We start from the raw sequence: 17637 nt of genomic DNA, 5'->3' as shown, positions 1-17637 counted from the left end.
TTAGATTATGTTTACAAACAAAAGAAATCAGCTTTTAATTCATCAAATCTATTTTGTCATCATTGCGTCTTCATTTAAAAATAAAATTTATCTTGAAACTCATTTCAGAACATTGAACCTTGAAATGATGTCTACAAACAATAAAAAATCAATATTTAATCTTTCAGAATTGATCTGACCTCCAAATTTTCGTGAAACATTAACATTTCTTTACTTTGACACTTATGATGACTAAGGAGTGCTTAAAGAAAATTGCGAACATCCTCTCTCTCTCTCTCTCTCTTCTATGTATAACTGACGGAAGTGCATCCATATTTCCGATCGCACGCACACGTTTTTAGTGTGATTCAGTGCGCAGGCGTGGCTACGGGTCAACATTAGTCGCTGGCCACAAGACCTATAGCAAGGTTGTTTGTGTGCTGCTCTACAAACGTTGCAGACGCTGGTTGCCTTCTGTGAGCTTGCAATTTGAGGGTGAGACTGTTACCATGACAAGAAACAGTGCAAGAACTACGTAATGTAAACTGTTGAACTATAAACAAAACATTCGACTGGTTTGAAGGAACTAAAATTGTGTTTTATATGAGTGTAAGTCAAGTTCTTTGTGTTCGTAAGTTGTCAGTACAGAAACGTCGTCTCTCTTCATACTCAGAAGGTAAGTTGCTGAAAACAAATGACATTTAATAAATATGAATTTGTAGGGGTGGTCAACTCTTTTGCGAAATTCCCCTCCTTGAAACTCGGATGCCGTTGTGTTTGCTTTTGTGATGACGGACTAGAAACCCAGAATTTCACAAAACAAGGGTTGGTCTGTGTATAATCATGCATGTACAGTGTTAACATTCAGAAAGACGTAAGATATAAATCTGGACCAGTTTAATTTGTCATTTTTCCTACTTGGACATTGCAGATATGATGGCCACGTCCGTTATGACAAGCCATAAACCCAAAATGTTTACAAAAATAACTAAAAGTATGTGATTTAATCAGGTATTAAACATTGCAAGAGACCCCATTTTATTCTGCTATTTGTGTCCAAACTTACTGCCTTAACTAATGTTTAAAAGGGAGACATTTTTCTGGCTTTCTTATTGTATTCTTTCGTTAGCCACATTTAACAGTGTTTGATGGGCAAAGATCCATGAAATACTTGAACATGTCAGAATGTCGACGTAAAGACAAGCCGGTAACAGGCTGTTTCGTAAAATACGTCGTATATCTGCACGTGATGATATAAGACGAAATATAAGTCGGGGCTGCCGTAAATCGGGTTTTCCTTTCCGCAACGAAGCAATAGACAAACGGCACATGGCCTAAGTAACGTTGAGATGTTACATTCCGACCCATTCTGGTAGTGTGGAGTTCAGTTCGTGGCTCGGAATGTGATTTTGTGCATTCCACGCTGGTAAATACTGTGAATTCTCACGTTCTGCATTGGACCTATATGATATACGCGGTTTATAGACAGGGCTTTTGTTTAATGCTATTATTAGCACTCATTGTCTCAGTATTTAGTTCACATATGACATGAAATAATCTAAGTCCTCTAAGCTATTATGTTGCACCTCTACATTGGTTATTAGTTGATTGATTTATTCATCTGACTCGGGTTCGGCATAAGTACCAGGCTGTTGCCAACATGATAACGAAACTTCTGGTTCCATAAAAGGCGGGAAGTTTATACACATTTATTCGCAAGTTCCCATTTTTGAATATGTCACATTACCGGATGTTCTTAACGACTTTTTCGTGGTTTTCTCAGTTTTAAAGGCGTATTATAGTGTAGAACCTTCAGATAGGACATTACTTTCTTCCAAATCGTTATCTACTCAACACACTTTTATTTCATTTGACGACATGATTAAAATGTTTGTCATAAATTAGAGTGTGTTTTATTGAGCCACGCAGAATTAAATTAGTGACGATACTAGTCTATCAGGAATTTAACAGTGAACATTTACAGCTGATTAATTGTTTTACGTCATATTTTTATGTTCAGTCAAAGAGAGGCTATATCAAGAGGTGTTACATATTAGTTTGAAGGACTTTTAATACCCAATGTTTCTAGTGTTCACCAACAGCGTAGTAGTACGTGAAGCGAAATGAGGACCTGAAGTCCACACCGTCCATACTCTACAATACGAACTTATTCTTCCCAGTAAGAACATTGGTAATTTAATGTAGATTGTATCTGGATTCAACTGGCTCTGTATGTGGTTCATTTGGGGACTTACATCGTGGTTCCTTCCACGACAGGGAGATTCTAAAAAAAATATTCTCTCAAGTGAAATTTTAGATTCTCATGCGGCGAGGTGTTTCTGCATCCATCATCATGACGAATATCGCCCTGATAATTGAGGCAGCAAGTACCTCTGAAACGTTGGTGAACTCCTACAAGACAGCCATCTTCAAATTCTCAAAGAGAAACATCGCGCAGTGAATCTAGTTACGTTCGTGAATCTCCCGGATGTCCACAGTAATTTTCAGTAAACTATACTTAGCAGCTTGTCGTAACAGCAACGTTTTATAACTGCATTCGAGAGGTTGCCAGTTTGAATCTCGGCCGGTTGCCCCCCCCCCCCCCCCATGATTTTCCTAATTTGTTTACATTCTTTCTATTTGTTAATTTATCTGCTGTTGGCAAACAGCACATCGCTACGCTGCCATATTGCCCGTAAATGGAACTAAGAGTTGAAACGAAACACCATCGAAGCGTCTGAACTGGTTAGGACACGTGTCAGAACCAGAGATCGCCTTGTAAACCGCAGCTGGAGGTGAATATTCTGTGTGCCGAGTCTGAAGTGAATCATCATCGTGTTTATTAGTAGTTCAATGTTCATATCATGGTTAAAGTTCGAAGTTGGACGTTTCTGTTAATGACCGGTCGGTCAGTAACTTGATCACACAAAGGCTGTGCTAGCCCAGAGTTTTCGAGAATCTGATAACAGGATTCGAAAATGCTCCGAGTCCATGTATCCGTACTTCCTAAAAACATTCACGAGGTCCAAAATTTTGTAAAATGGAAGTTCCATATCTCATCTACCTTTATCGATCAGCGTAATGATATTGTCGGAAGGTAAAAATTATGAAGCTACACATTATGCAATTTTCACTATCCTCCAGTTACTTTTTCACCTTTCTTAGATCAAAATATTCATCTCAGAACTTTGCTGTCACAAACTGAAGAGCCAAGTTTTGTGCATACAAAACAGTAGACCTGTAACTTATGTCTTTAACGTAATATTAGTTTCTGTCTACATGGTGATTGAAGGAACACAAATATACAGAATGTTCAAAATGACACTCAACCAATTCCTGGTACATATTCTGTTTATCAAAAAATTAATTGCACTGAAATCAGAACAAAAACATTTGTATGAAGAGATGGAAAATGACCACAGCATTCAGCGATGCATGCATTTAGTCTTTTCCTTGTATGTTTCATGAAACCGGGTTAAGAGTTCGTGTGTTACGGGAACAGTTCACATATTGAGATATTATCGACTTGTTTGGCGTATGAGAATCGGGAAATGTATCCCTAAATTCATTCTGGAAAGATTAGAAAGAACGATATGTCAATGGTTTTCGACAGTGAACACTCTTTAAACTTGTGAAAAGACATCTTTACACCACGACTGTTGCAAGACAACTGACGGTCTGGCGCGAGCTGTCGTGTAGTTACAACAGTGTTGTGCGTTTATTAATCAGATTAACTGTATCGAATTGCAGCCAACAATTCAAATTTCAGTATGGCTTGAGTGACTTAGATTACTGTGTCTTTCTCATTGTGGATATATTTCCGGTTACAGCACGTAAAAGCTGGTTGAAGGAATGTAGCGATCAAGGTCATAGTCACGTGATAGAGACGCGCGCACGCTACGTGCGCATTCTGAGGAGTGTGTATTTGCATAGGGAGTTTTGAATCACCCTGTAATAGGCCTGTTTTTTATACGGGTGTAATAAGGATCGTCTTAATTTGTAATGTTTACCACTATTATTTGGGTTGAAAAAACAAGGAAGATGAGATGAGCGGAGTATATATACCTTACATTGGAGAGATGAGAAATAAATACGTAATTTTATTCGATACACATACTGGTCTAGCGGTTAGAACGCTGGCCTTGTAATCCTGGGGTCTCGGGTTCGATTCCCGGCGGTGCCCGAATTTATAACTTGTGTTGGGCAAGGCCGTGGTCTAGGCAAAACGGAGTTTTACTCCGGGGGCTTCCCCGGTTTCTCCGTGGCATCCCAACAATTACTCCATTCACACACAGAAGAAGGCAATGGCAAACCACTTCTGGATCATCTGCCAAGAACGTATATGAACAGGTCCCAGTCCGAGAAAAGGATTGAAGGATCCTGTTCATATGGACCTGTCGTCAGACAGAACACTAAATAATAATAATAATAATAATAATAATAATAATAATAATAACACCTGAAGGAAAGAGGGTGAGCCCTTGTGAAAATTTGTGTTTCATTAAAAGGAGCTACTTTTTAATGACTGAGTACTGTAGGCTTCTCAAAAAGGACACTTCTCCGTCGAGTTCGCCGGGTGTTTTTAGAACAAACGTTGGTCTGCTCTTATTCTTATTCAGATTTCAGAAATTAAATGCTATGGATTAGTTTTTAGAAGGAAAACCCGTTAAACGTTTGGTAAGTTGAAGCGTGCAGGATATCGGCCGATCAGAAGACTTGTAATTACACAGGATAAGACAACACACAAATATTCTGATACTGTCTGAGCAGGAAACTTACTTGACCTTGAAGTCGTGACGTAATGGTGATGTCCTAGAAACGTAGACTTTTGATAAAAATTTCTCCACGGATATTTGATACTAGCCGTGAGTTATCAGTGACCCGACAAAAACTATGTTACATGTCAAATATGAAATAATAAAAATACAAGAATTCACTTTCAATGAAAAGATATTACTGAAACTTTTCGCGGACAAAATATTTATATCAAATAAGGACATTAGCATAGAACAAAATGTGATGTATTTGTCCCTTAAAATTGTTACAGGGATTTTAAAATGGTAAGTACAGTTCCCATTAACACGTCAAGACAAATACAACTCAACAGCGAAGGCATTTGTCCATCTCCAACCTCCAAACTTACACCATTTTTGCAGTTATTTCGTATTAAATTCGCCTGGAGTTAGGTTGCAGATGTGTTACAGGTAAAGCCCGCGGTTATATTTGGTCATCTTTTGACGACAGCCTGTTATAGCGGATTGCTTTCAGAGGTAAACGAAGTTTCATAAGGCAGATCAGTTTCTTCGCCGGAATTCAGTATGCATTAGCATAATTTTCCGCTATTATCACGTTGACAGCTTATCGTAGTCAAGTATACTTCGCTATCGTAACAACGTTAATCGACGTAAGTCCAAAAGTTGTTTGTAATGTACACCCTGAATCGTGTACTTCACTTTGTCTCTCTCTCTCCTACGTCCGATTACCGTCCTAAGCATTCTGTGTTCAGCGTTTGTAATATGTTTTTCCTCAAAAAATGCAGCCAAGGTTTTCGTAGGAAACTCTTTTAAGGCAGAAACCTTTTTGGAACATTGAGCTCAGATGGGGATATAATATTGAAGTGGATTTTAAGAAAATATGTTAGCAAGGTGTGGACTAGGTTCACAAAGCTCAGAATTGAGATCTGTTGGCGTGGTTTTGTGAACATGGTCTAAACTTTCTGTTTCCATTAAATAATGAAAATTTATTGACAAACTGACAAACTATTAACTTCTCTGGAACGACTCTGTTTCATGGAGTTAACTGTCAGTGGTACGAGGTGCTACCCAAAAGTTCAGGGAATTTGCCCACAAAAAAAACATTGCTTATCATAACTCGTAGTTTCCACCGTCTCCTTCGAAGTAGTCCCCTTGGGCTTTGATACAGCGATCCTAGAGTCTTTTCGTTGATTCCATGCATCCCTGGAAGTCTTCAAGTGCGATTCTGCCTGGATCTCCTCAATTGTGTCAAAACGACGGCCTTTCAATCGAAATTTCATTTTGGGGAACAGGAAAAAGTCGCAGGGGGCGAGGTCAGGCGAACAGGGTGGGTGGGGAATAACTGTCGTGTTTTTGGAAGCCAAAATCTGTGTGGGCGGGCGCCTTGTCGTGGTGGAGAACCCAGCTGTTGGTCTCCCACTTTTCAGGACTTTGCGCCCAATGCTCTCCCATAGCCGCTTAAAACCTTCACAATAAAACTTCCTGTTGACAGTTTGACCAGAGGGGACAAATTCGCGATGTTTTCCGATGCTGTGCTTGTCGATGGTCGTCCTGAACGCTCATCGTCGTCGACAGACGTTCGTCCATCCTTAAAGCGTTTGTACCACAAAAAAGTTTTACTTTGACTCATAGTATTCTCACCAAATGCTTCCACAAGCACGCGGTGGGTTTCGATAGCAGTTTTTTTAAGCTTAAATCAAAATTTTATGCAGATTCTTCGCTCCTTAAAATCTGCCATTTATGCAGGTTTAAAAAAATCGCCGAACCACTACAACACGACGTTACGAAAACGCACGAGACTCAAGAACGCGACCTCTCGCCTTCACGGCTGGCGGCACACTAATTCACAAAGGGAACTGCTAGCCCCATCTAGCGGCGGCAGGCCATTCCACAACCGATCCGCGCGTGGAATTCAAATTCCCCGAACTTTTGAGTAGCACCTCGTATTAATATTACTATCATTGCGTAATTTTCTCCGTATTCTTCTGGGTTGTAAAAACTTATAATCTTGTAGATGGTTACCAAAATTTCGGAGGAAACATATACTTTAATCTTCACGAAAACAGATGACCGTTTGGTTTCCGTCTTCTGGGTTATTGCGCTGTGTAGTCTGGTCGATGTTAACCAACGTTTCAGAGGTCATACTGCCTCCGTCATCAGGGCGATCGCCCTGATGACGGAGGCAGTATGACCTCTGAAACGTTGGTAAACATCGACCAGACTACACAGCGCAACAACCCAGAAGACAGAAATCTTCATACTCATCGCCCTGATGACGGAGGCAGTATGACCTCTGAAACGTTGGTTAACATCGACCAGACTACACAGCGCAATAACCCAGAAGACGGAAACCATCATACTCACCGCTGTGAGAACCTCAAGTCTTACACAGATGACCGTTTCCTTCCACATCTCTCACGATTCATCATTCACTATCATCCTGCCATTCGACACTAACTCCACCGGTTGTTGTACGTGTCCTTGTGTTTATTTTTCAAAACCCAGCAACAACACGAGACTAAAATTATGTATTTTTGTGCACAAACAAAACAAACTAAGACGTTTGACGCTGTTAATTAATTGCTCCAATAAGTGGAATGCATTGGCTCTAATTTAAAACAATCAGAACTAGCTAGAACCAGTCACATCTGGATTGGCCTTCTTTTCGGACATTATAATCACCGATTCCTGTTAATTTGTATAATTTATTTGTAAAAAAAAACTAAGATATGTTGGGAAGTTCGTATTCATAATTGTATGTCCGTATGTTTTATCTCCGAGGTTGTCTGAATCCTTCCTAAAACAAATTGTAATAATCTTTTGACAGTGGATCACACCTTTCGAAGTCCTGCACCGTCAGTTCAGCTGTTTTCTTATTGGTTCTACAACCTGGTTCAGGTCTTAGTCTCCTCTTGAAGATATTTTCTAAAACCTTAATAAAGACACGTTTGGACACCTTTGACGGAGAATCATACCACCCTAACAATAACAAAATTGCATGCACTCATGTTTCGAGCGAGATTCGTACACGTATTTTCAATTTTTGAGAGCCTTCGGTTTGCGATCTTGGTTACCGATGCGAGTTTAACCATAAAATTCACAACTCATTAGGTACTTAACAAATTCACCTTGTATATCGTTTGTTTTGACTTCAAAGGTTATAAATAATGTCACAATAGACACTAACGCTATCTAGGAACCGGTACGAATTATGTGAAAGTGGGTCAGAGCAATGTAAACGTGCGTAGACCTAAGTTGTGGTTAGTCTAGTGACTTCACTAAACATCGCTCTAAACGTTTGACGCGTTAAAGGAACAATCTGTCATAACTTTGTGAAATTCATTCAGTGCCACACAAATATTTATTTTCTACTGCAAAGACTATCAGGAAAAGAAAGTGGTGGAAAGGGAATCCTATATTTCTCTGCCCCTGACACCCATACATAATATTATTATTAGGAAATACTTTGCATAATACCAAGACATGAAAACATCGCAAACTGTTCTACTACAAGAGATTGCGGTAGTTACAGCTAGCAAGGTGAGCACGAGTATGTCTCGTATGAACACTCTGTGCGCATGCGCAAAACGGGTTCATTCATATAAACACGTATCACTCTTTCCCATGGCAGTAGTAAATAAGGTATACCCATTCGGAAGACGAATATTTAACTCCGCTGTATTGATCTTGGCGATCAATTTTTAGAATTTAATAAAGCACTGAATGTTTATCGAAAAAATAAATGTATTTATGAATTCTATTTTTCATATTTATCTCAGTAAGCTAAATATATTCGTTTGTGAAACTTTATTTGCACGTTTTTTTCGGATAATCCCGATAATGTACTTATGATCGTTAATGTGGTTCGACAATTTTTTTTTTAAATTTTCCAATCAAATTTAATTAAAATCGGTTTATCTGTTGGCATATTGTTTCATGAGTACCATAAAAGATGTGGACGCTTACGTCACATCAACTGCTCATGAACGCAACTTGTGTGTTCCCACCAAACTTATTCTGCTATTTAGTTGTTGGTCAGGAACAATTTCATTATTCTTTAAGATTTTTATGTTCATACGTTTTTCATGAACATGATTTTGGGACACTGTTGCTAATAATTTTAAAAGCAAACTATTTGAGTGTTTAATTGCTCTGTATGGAATAGTTTCATTTTCTCTTACACATTCCATTCGGGAGGTTCCTTATACAGGGTGGGTGGGAAGTAGGTAAGCATTGAGAAATGGTTATAACCTCTATATTTCCAATGTACAGCGATTATTTAAAGCCTACTTACTTCCCACCCACCCTGTAGACTATTTTTTCAGACAGTCTGTGGTTAACAGTGTGCTAAACAAGTTAAGTATTGTCAGCTTTGTTCTTTGTGTGGATAGTTTACTTTTGTTGATCTCGCTTACCCTTTGGAAGACCGTGTTCTTGTGAATATTATTGTTTTTTCCATGCACTTTTAACCACTGTATATTCAGCATTACCCTAATTTTATGGAATAAATTAATTTTCCCATTTGGCCTATGGTATAGAAAATAGGTTTTAGTGGATATTGTTTGTACAAACCCTCTCTTTAAAAATATGTTAAAACGTCTTGGATTTGAGTTTCCTTATTTCTTGCAGAATACTTTGTTTATTTACGGCTTAATATGTAGGAGGCAAATTGTGCACGTGTTTGTAACACATCTTGTAATTTATATCGTAATTCCTTCCTCTTCAGTAATTTCGCTTTTCTTCTTAAAATATTTCTGTATTTTCCCAACTAAAGATACAGATTTCCTGCAAACATATTTTCAGGCATCTTTTATCTAGTTTTAAGGGACGCGTCCTCTTGCGTGTTCATCTTTGGCTTGACAGTCCGTCTCCACAACAATATTTTATTATAGTCTCAATGCTTGTGAAGATCCAGTACATGTTTCGACTATAGTTTGCTCTCTTCAGGTTGTCCTCTTTAAGTGCTAGAAGCTAAAGACCTGACTGCTAAATTATATACATACTGAAAGAAGATGATATTCGCATGGATCTTTGCGATTGTTTTAAAAATATTCAAACATTCTTTGCATCCAGGTAAACAACTTTTCGAATAATCTGAAAATGTTACCTGTTTCAAATATGTGTACAATTTAGCAGTCCTATATATTAGTTTCAAGCACTTAAAGATAACCACCTGAAGAAGATCATTTACGGTCGAAACATGTAGTGGGTCTTAATTAACGTTGTTACTGTAATCAAAAATTGTTCTGTAGCTGGAATATCAACCCAACGATCTTTAGTGCTTATCAAGGCAATTTATCAGAAATGTTACTATGTTACAGATTTATATATTATTTAAATTGTATTAATTACTACTCAAAATAAAATATTTAACTTGGGCTTTATCAATTTTCTTCGTTTTACAAAGATGGGCACGGGCCGCATTCGTCCCGGGGGCCTTACGTTGACAATCCCTGATTTAGAAGATAGTTAAAATGAAGGAATTGTGTTGACCAGCTGACAACTATCAAATTTCTAATGGAGACTGTCATGTGTGGTAGTACCGCTCGTCTCGTACGTACGGGACATGCAAGGCAACTCTGTGACACCGTAGTCCAGAATTCGTTTTCGTTAACCTTGCCAACATATGGCCTTCTGGATGATTTGGAAGGCCAGTACAGGAAGTGTCCTAGCTACAGATGTTTTTATTATTTGTAAACTCGCCAACAGCCAGCAAGCCAGCTGGACCCTAAAAATAACTAACCCCCCAACCCCCCCCAAACACTTTAAGTTGGCAGCATCGCATGTAGTAGTCTTTAACACTGCGGCAAAATTACGTATGACCGGAAAGGTGAACTAAAATGTGGAGTTTTCCAAAAGCGGTCAAGTTTCCGTCACTAATTTTAGATATGGTTTATCTGTTGATTGACTGTATTGATAAGTTATTTAATGATGTTATTTTAGTCTAAATAGTTAACGTAGCGTTGAGTGAGGTTAAAATATAACCAGGGGTTTTGAAGGAACATGAACTTCCTAGGAAAAATTCAAAAAAGTCTTGTTCAGAGTAGCCGGTATTTCCAAATTCGAATCTGGCGTCTCCTAACTAGTCGCTAGCCGTTCTGGATTTGACTGTGTAACATTAGTGACTGTGAAAATGTAACAGAATATGAAATAACTGAACACGTGTGAAAAAGTAATTTTACTGTATTTCGCAAAAGGACGGAATAGAACACGTGTACTATTTGTAGCTCAGGAAAAAATCGTTGGCCTTGGCAATTGAAATTATGTACATCTGAGAACAGTTGGCTTTCATACAAACAGTAGTTTGTTGCTTGATATTTCTCATATTTCACTGGCCTCGAAGTCCAGTGTTACATACTATTGTTACGCTTTATATATGATTTAAAGCTTTCGCGGCGACATAACTCGATAAAATCTTCTCGGACGATCAGCCGATCAGACGGTTAAAAGACGAAACCGACGTTTCAGGGACCATCTCTGTCCCCACAAACAGGTTCTGATGTGACTGGATGTTGCGGTTGTCTCCAAAATAAAATACCTGTTGTGCGTTCTCTCAGACAACAAACATTTCTGACACATTTGTCAATCAGAAATTATACTGAAAAAGTCATGAAAACTGTGAACGTCACATTACAGAGTGTCAAAAAAACATTTTTTTTCCTTTTTGAAATAAAAGTTGTGGGGATGTCGCAACATGTAATCTGATATTTGCTGCCTTTTTAGAAAAGCTTACTGCCCCCATCAGGGGTCCGCTGTGGCCGCGCGGTCTGAGGTGTGGGCCTTGTGCCGCTTGGTCGCTGGGACCGTGGGTTCGAATCCCACTCAAGCCATGGATGTTTGTCCGCGTTGTCCTGTGTACAGGTAGAGGCCTTGCGACGGGCCGATCCCCCGTCCAAGGAGTCTTACCGAATGTCTACAGATCGAGCCAATGAAAAAGTTGGGACCCGCAGTGCTCAGGCGCTTGGAGAACGGATCGTCCAAGTATCCAAGCCATTAATTGGGTCCTTAGATTAGGTTCAGATGTTTAGGCACTGATATTAAATATCACCGAACTCTGCTGAGATTAACCATGTGGAAAAACGGAGAAACACACACTACCTCATTGTTATGCGTTCATTTTACCAACTGTGAAAATAAAACAGAATGATATTATTCATATTTAGAGAATTGATTCCAGACAGTGTTTCAGAACAAGCCTTTAAAAGAGTATGGGATACGTAGAGGCAAACTTGATCTCCGTCTGTGGGTTAAGTGGTCAGCTTAAAGATACCCAAATAGAGTTAGCCTGTGGCCAGTCTCGGCTCATTTCCCTATAAAGAACTGAGCTGATGACTGACAAATACTAAAGTTGACTCTAAATATACACGTACATTTACGAAACTCGTGTGTTTGTGGAATGGTGTGTAGCCTGCCAGCTCTACTATGAAGCAACCCAAAGCAACTTCATAGTTTAGGTCTTTCTTTTTTTTGTAAGTTCTTCGCGCAAAGATCATAAAATGGACGAATAATGATTCTGTTGTATCTGCCAGTTCACACGTTTCTTCTACATATCTAGTGAAATTATTTAACGAATGTTGGTACTGAGGACCTACAGTAAAAGTTGTCTGAACAACTTTATTTTGGCCCGTACTGATCCGACATAACCTTAAAGGTACAATTTGGCTACACGCGACAGAGACAAGCGACCGAGGCAGGCGACAGAGTTACGAGACCGAGACTGGTCGCTTCCTGTCTGCTCTCTGTACAATCGTATGAAGTACAATTATGAGCGCGAGACAAAGACAGGCGACAGAGACTGAGCGCAGGCGACCGCTCTCGGACCAGTAGTGTCTCGCGACGGGCTCAGGCAGCACGTGTGTTGTTGAGTAAAATAATTGCAGAAATTAAATTAAGATGAGCAATTGGTAGAAAAGCAGAAAACCGACCACTGTTGGATCCTGAGGTCGAGTTTGTATGTTTTTTTTCTATTAAACTCAGTACGTAACCAAACTGCTTATGATTCAATCTGAAATAACTCCTGAAATTATCTTCTTCTAATGATAAATGATTCTTTATTAACAGACAGAAAGATCCTTCTTCACGTCTGGTTTTGAATATTTAACTCATAGGTTTTCTTTGTTTCTTTCGCAACAAATAACACAGCAACACATCTTCTTCTTCTTCTTCTTCTTCTTCGAGTAACCTTTTTAGAAGCATTTTTGTACTCATTTTTCACAGAATATGTGCACGTATGTCTCAACAAAACAAAGAAAACACTTTGCCTCATGTCTCGGTCGTCACCTCAAAAGTATGTGGCGACAAGCTGCGATGTGTCCGTCTCCCGTCTCTGTCGCCTGCCTCGGTCACTTGTCTCTGTCGCGTGCAGCCAAATTGTACCTTTACTGACGATGACGTATGAATTTAACGTAAGGGAAATAAGGATTGAGATAAATGTCTTCTCTTTCTTTATTTTTCTTTTCTTGATAAATAAACCAATACAATGACCGAAAATATTGACACAACAAGCTGAACCAAGAAACGTGACAACTTTATAAATTCTCTCCTTAAAACCAATAGATTCTGGACTTCGGTGTAGAATATCTCAGTTTCGAGACCGTCATGTTTCAGTGCAGAAATCCTTTGCCTTGGTTCGGATTATACGTCAATCTGTAAGTTCCATCTTCTGGTCGATATCTTCACTATAACCTGTCATGGGAAAATGAGAATATCTCAACGGGAGTTCAAATCTAAAATTGTGGATTTATGGATTCATGAAATTTCGTCTGGTGGTCAGGATCCAGGATAGTTTTAAAAGACAGAATACGTGCCCTAAGGGCATTTGAGTGCTCTGTGTTATGTTGTATCATTTGCTGCTGTAGTATTTATAAAGCAAAGTGTGATAGTTTTCATTGTAATTTATTTTAAAAGTTTCGTCTATGGCATTGTCTGAGACGGCCATGATGGGACATGAGGTTAGCCCTAGAACGCACAAGTCATAAGATTCGTGCGCGATACCCTATCTGTACTAGGTCTAGTTATTATTATTATTATTATTATTAGTGTTCTGTCTGAGGACAGGTCCATATGAACAGGATCCTTCCATCCTTTTCTCGGACTGGGACCTGTTCATATACGTTCTTAGCAGATGATCCAGAAGTGGTTTGCCATTGCCTTCTTCTGTGTGTGAATGGAGTAATTGTTGGGATGCCACGGAGAAACCGGGGAAGCCCCCGGAGGAAAACTCCGTGTTGCCTAGACCACGGCCTTGCCCAACACAAGTTATAAATTCGGGAATCGAACCCGAGACCCCAGGATTACAAGGCCAGCGTTCTAACCGCTAGACCACCGTGGCTAGTGCAGATATATAAAGTTTTTCTTCTGAATTCCATTATTTTCTAAAATCCTCGCGAAAATCTTCTGCCCAAAAAAACCTCTTACGTATTTTTTTTAATGATTTTGTCAAAATATTGATGTTGTTTATGTGATTGCCCAGTTCCTAATTTTACACTTGAGCTGAAAAACAAACAAACTTGGTACAAACAAGTGACAATCGCACGTTTACTACCGTTTTCACAAAGAGACCGCAGATGGTTTCTATCCCGAGCCAGACGAATCCATTCCGTGCCATAGCACCCTGTTTCTTCAATATTCGTATTTATGTCTTCCTTATCCTTAGCGAAGGCGATGGACACATTATGAACTACAATGGCGATAAAAACCAAAACTCGAGAAAGGCTGAACGGATTTTTATCAAATCTGGGATGGACGGAATGGTATTGCAGGCTAGCACAGACATGTACTTATTAATTACCTCCAATGGTTGATACCAGCGAGAAGAATAATCGAACTTATGATATGGAGCATGATCGTGGGATGACTCGTTACTTATAATCCTCGGCGATGACATCATCGCAGAGGTTTATGGGTTGCAAAAGATGACGTCATCACCCGTTTGTAAACTTGAGAACAGCTTAACTAATATGTATGAAATGTTGAGGTAATTCTTAATGTCCTACACTGGTAAAACCAACCTGGCGGTTGTTGTAGGTTATGAGGTGTGATGACGCCATTATCCATCGTGCTGTCATCTATCAGTGACAATATGAACTATTTTTCATACCCATGGTATCTGGAGTAAACAACTTCTGTGTGCAGTCACCTATACACTGTTGTCTTATTATTTGCGCATTTACGTCTCAGGTTTCCCAAAGTTTCTTCTCTTCAGGCTTTCCAAATAAAATTTTATCATTTGTCATCTCTCCTTTGCGTGTTCTATGCCCCGTTTAACTCATCATCCTTGACTTTTCCAATAAGAGTAGAATGTAAAAATAAAGCGTTCCCCCCAGTGTCCTGTTACGTCCACTTTCTGAGGTCCATGGCGAAGTGGAGAAATGAGGGGGGGGGGGGGGAAACGAACGTTCGCTGGAGAAAATTGATACAAGAATAACGAATGGTACGTAATTTGAATTCAGATGGTTGGAATTTAGCGACTGCCTCGTGTCTGCTTGTAAGAGCGCATGAACTGAAACTGGGTAAACTTACCCAGTTTATTCTAATCTATAACATTGTATTTTTACAGCACATCTCACAGCTGACAAACTATCATTCCCTTGTAGGCATTCAGTAATCAGGTGTTATCAGCACATAGTAAATGCATAAGGAAATTTATCAGTTATTGAGTGCAAACGTGTTAGGAAATGTATACACAAGGCAACAAATACGTAACTTTCGTTCCTTTATAGCGTCTCAATTTTTATTTCTCTATAATTCAGGAACTTAATACTTAATTTTTCCTTTTATGTTCTCTTATAAATTGCGTGACGGGCGTGGGCCTCAAATAACATACATTCGACAGAATTTATCCTTACTCCATATTTGAGATGACACATCTTAAAACATTCTTCTTTTTAAATTATTTTAAAAGTCGTGAAATTTATACGAAAAGGCATAATACAATTTGCGTTCACAAAATTACATGCTTCAAGGCCACAGAATGACTTCACTCTCTTTACCATTCAGCTCTACGTTACCAATACAGCTTTGCTACGCTGCGAGTTCTCAAGTGTCTTCACTAGCCTGAACTTCGCTGTTCGTGTTGCAACGATCTGGCTATGACTTTGAAACATGATATTAGGTGGCGGCTAGCAAAGATATTAAATAGGTGTTCCATTGTTCTCTGTAACTTGTGTTCCACATATTTTCGATAGCAAGTTTTCCTTGAGATACATCAACATGTAGGTCTACATGACAATCCGTTCAGCAGTTCTCAAGTAATTCCATGGGGACAGACAGAGAGACATGGCGAGTTGTTGCAACCTCATTGCGAACGCTCCTAATAATCCGTGCAGTCTTTTAGCCTGAATTTATTTGGCTCCGGTGTGCTTTGCCTCCCTTGGTAGAGGACCCTCTCCCAGGTTAGGAACATAAAATCTCCCGCACTTAAATTAAATCATGGCCGTCTCCTTCCACATTATTCGACAGTTCATTTATGATCCTCAGAGAAGTAAAGGAATATTATTAATTTTAATAACGTCTTAATATCGCTCTACACATTGAATTTGTTTTCGCGTCCGGTAGTTTTAACAAGTCGCAGACTGGATATTGGTAGAATTAATTCCTCGTGGGGGGGAGACTACCAGATAATTTCGCAACTTAAGTTTTGCAACAGAATTTGTCTGTTTTGCACAGTTGTCTTGTTGACATATTTCGCGATCTTAAAATAACACTGGTATTTTAGAAAAGTTGTTTAATTTTCTAAGCTGTATTTTATTACAAAACTTTCGTCAAATATTGCCACGTGTTATTTTTGTTGATGTATGAAAAGTAACATGATGGTTAGGTAAAAAACAGCATGATGTTCATACTAGCTGTCATGAAGATTCGTGAATTTGTGTCCATAATATTGACGTTTATTTTCGAATCGTGGCACAGAGAGATTTGTCTAGATTATAAGGTTCTGAAGAAGGAACATTAAAAGACACTTAAGAATCAGTGACGTGTTTTAGACAAATGTGCAGAGGAACTCATCTGCAAGGTAATCAACAGTCAACTAAGCTGAGTCTACAAAATGACCGCTTCTAGTGTGTCCCAATCAAATTTGGAAGCACAAAATAGTGACATAATGACAGGCTTAGTGTAAATGGGGAGTGAAATTGTGTTTCTTTGTGAATACACACAAAAGGAAATTCTCATAGTAATTTTATTGTTTTGTCCAGGGAATTTGTCCCGTAACACACGATTTAACAAGATAATTCACAACATTAAATTGCTATGTGGGGATAACGAAGTGTGACGCATCCCAGTTTGCTGTAAATTAGGTGTAACACGTAAACTGATCGTACGTAACAGCTTTTGAAAATTTGTCATAATCATTATCAAACAAATTTATCAGTTGTGACTTTTTCTACCATATGCTTGTTAACCGGTGCCTGTATTCGGGAATTTCCATTGGATTTTAATCATTTGCCAGAACTCATTCTTATTATTTTTTTCTTTTCCAGAAACTTAGAAAAATTTTAATACTTATTTTTTCGTCTGTTAAGTTAAAACATTCAATATGTTACTTTCTACTAGTCATTCAATAGTAATGCCAATATTATGCATTGAAATAGGCCACGACCCTCTTCCTCACCACTCCTTACCATTTACCGCAGAACATTTTACGTCATTCAGCCGTGGTCAGTGAACGGGCTGAGATATGAAAGCGACCGCCATGAAACAGCTGATGGCATGTCACGTGACGTCATTGGGAGACGAAATTATGTAGGCCTGTATCGGGCATTACACTTCGAATTCGGAAAAAGGAATTCCGTGTGTGCGGTCACGCGACGGTGTGGCCCTGCGCGTTCACGGCACGACATATAGCAGGCATACTACCATTTTGAAAAACATTGTTATTGTTTTTGTTTTCACAGTGACGATTTTA

General features: G+C 39.0%; 1 protein-coding gene across 3 annotated transcripts in view; it reads left to right on the top strand.

Annotated features, from left to right (window-relative positions):
* Positions 1 to 376: 376 nt before the first annotated feature.
* LOC110839298 (sodium-coupled monocarboxylate transporter 2) overlaps positions 377 to 17637 on the top strand; it is a 77302-nt gene continuing 60041 nt past the window's right edge. For 2 of the 3 annotated variants that reach the window (XM_087350866.1, XM_087350867.1), the window contains exon 1: positions 377 to 655. The gene's annotated coding sequence lies outside the window, so the exon portion shown is untranslated. The remainder of the gene's footprint in view (positions 656 to 17637) is intronic. The other variant, XM_022083384.2, reaches the window with a different exon arrangement.

This window comes from Zootermopsis nevadensis, unplaced genomic scaffold (genome assembly GCF_977971745.1).
Source record: "Zootermopsis nevadensis isolate Lab colony 2312 unplaced genomic scaffold, Znev_1.0 Znev_ptg000017l, whole genome shotgun sequence".
In the NCBI taxonomy this organism is placed as follows: domain Eukaryota; kingdom Metazoa; phylum Arthropoda; class Insecta; order Blattodea; family Termopsidae; genus Zootermopsis; species Zootermopsis nevadensis.
Note: the sequence above shows the minus strand (reverse complement) of the source record. Positions and strands in the feature narration are given on the sequence as shown.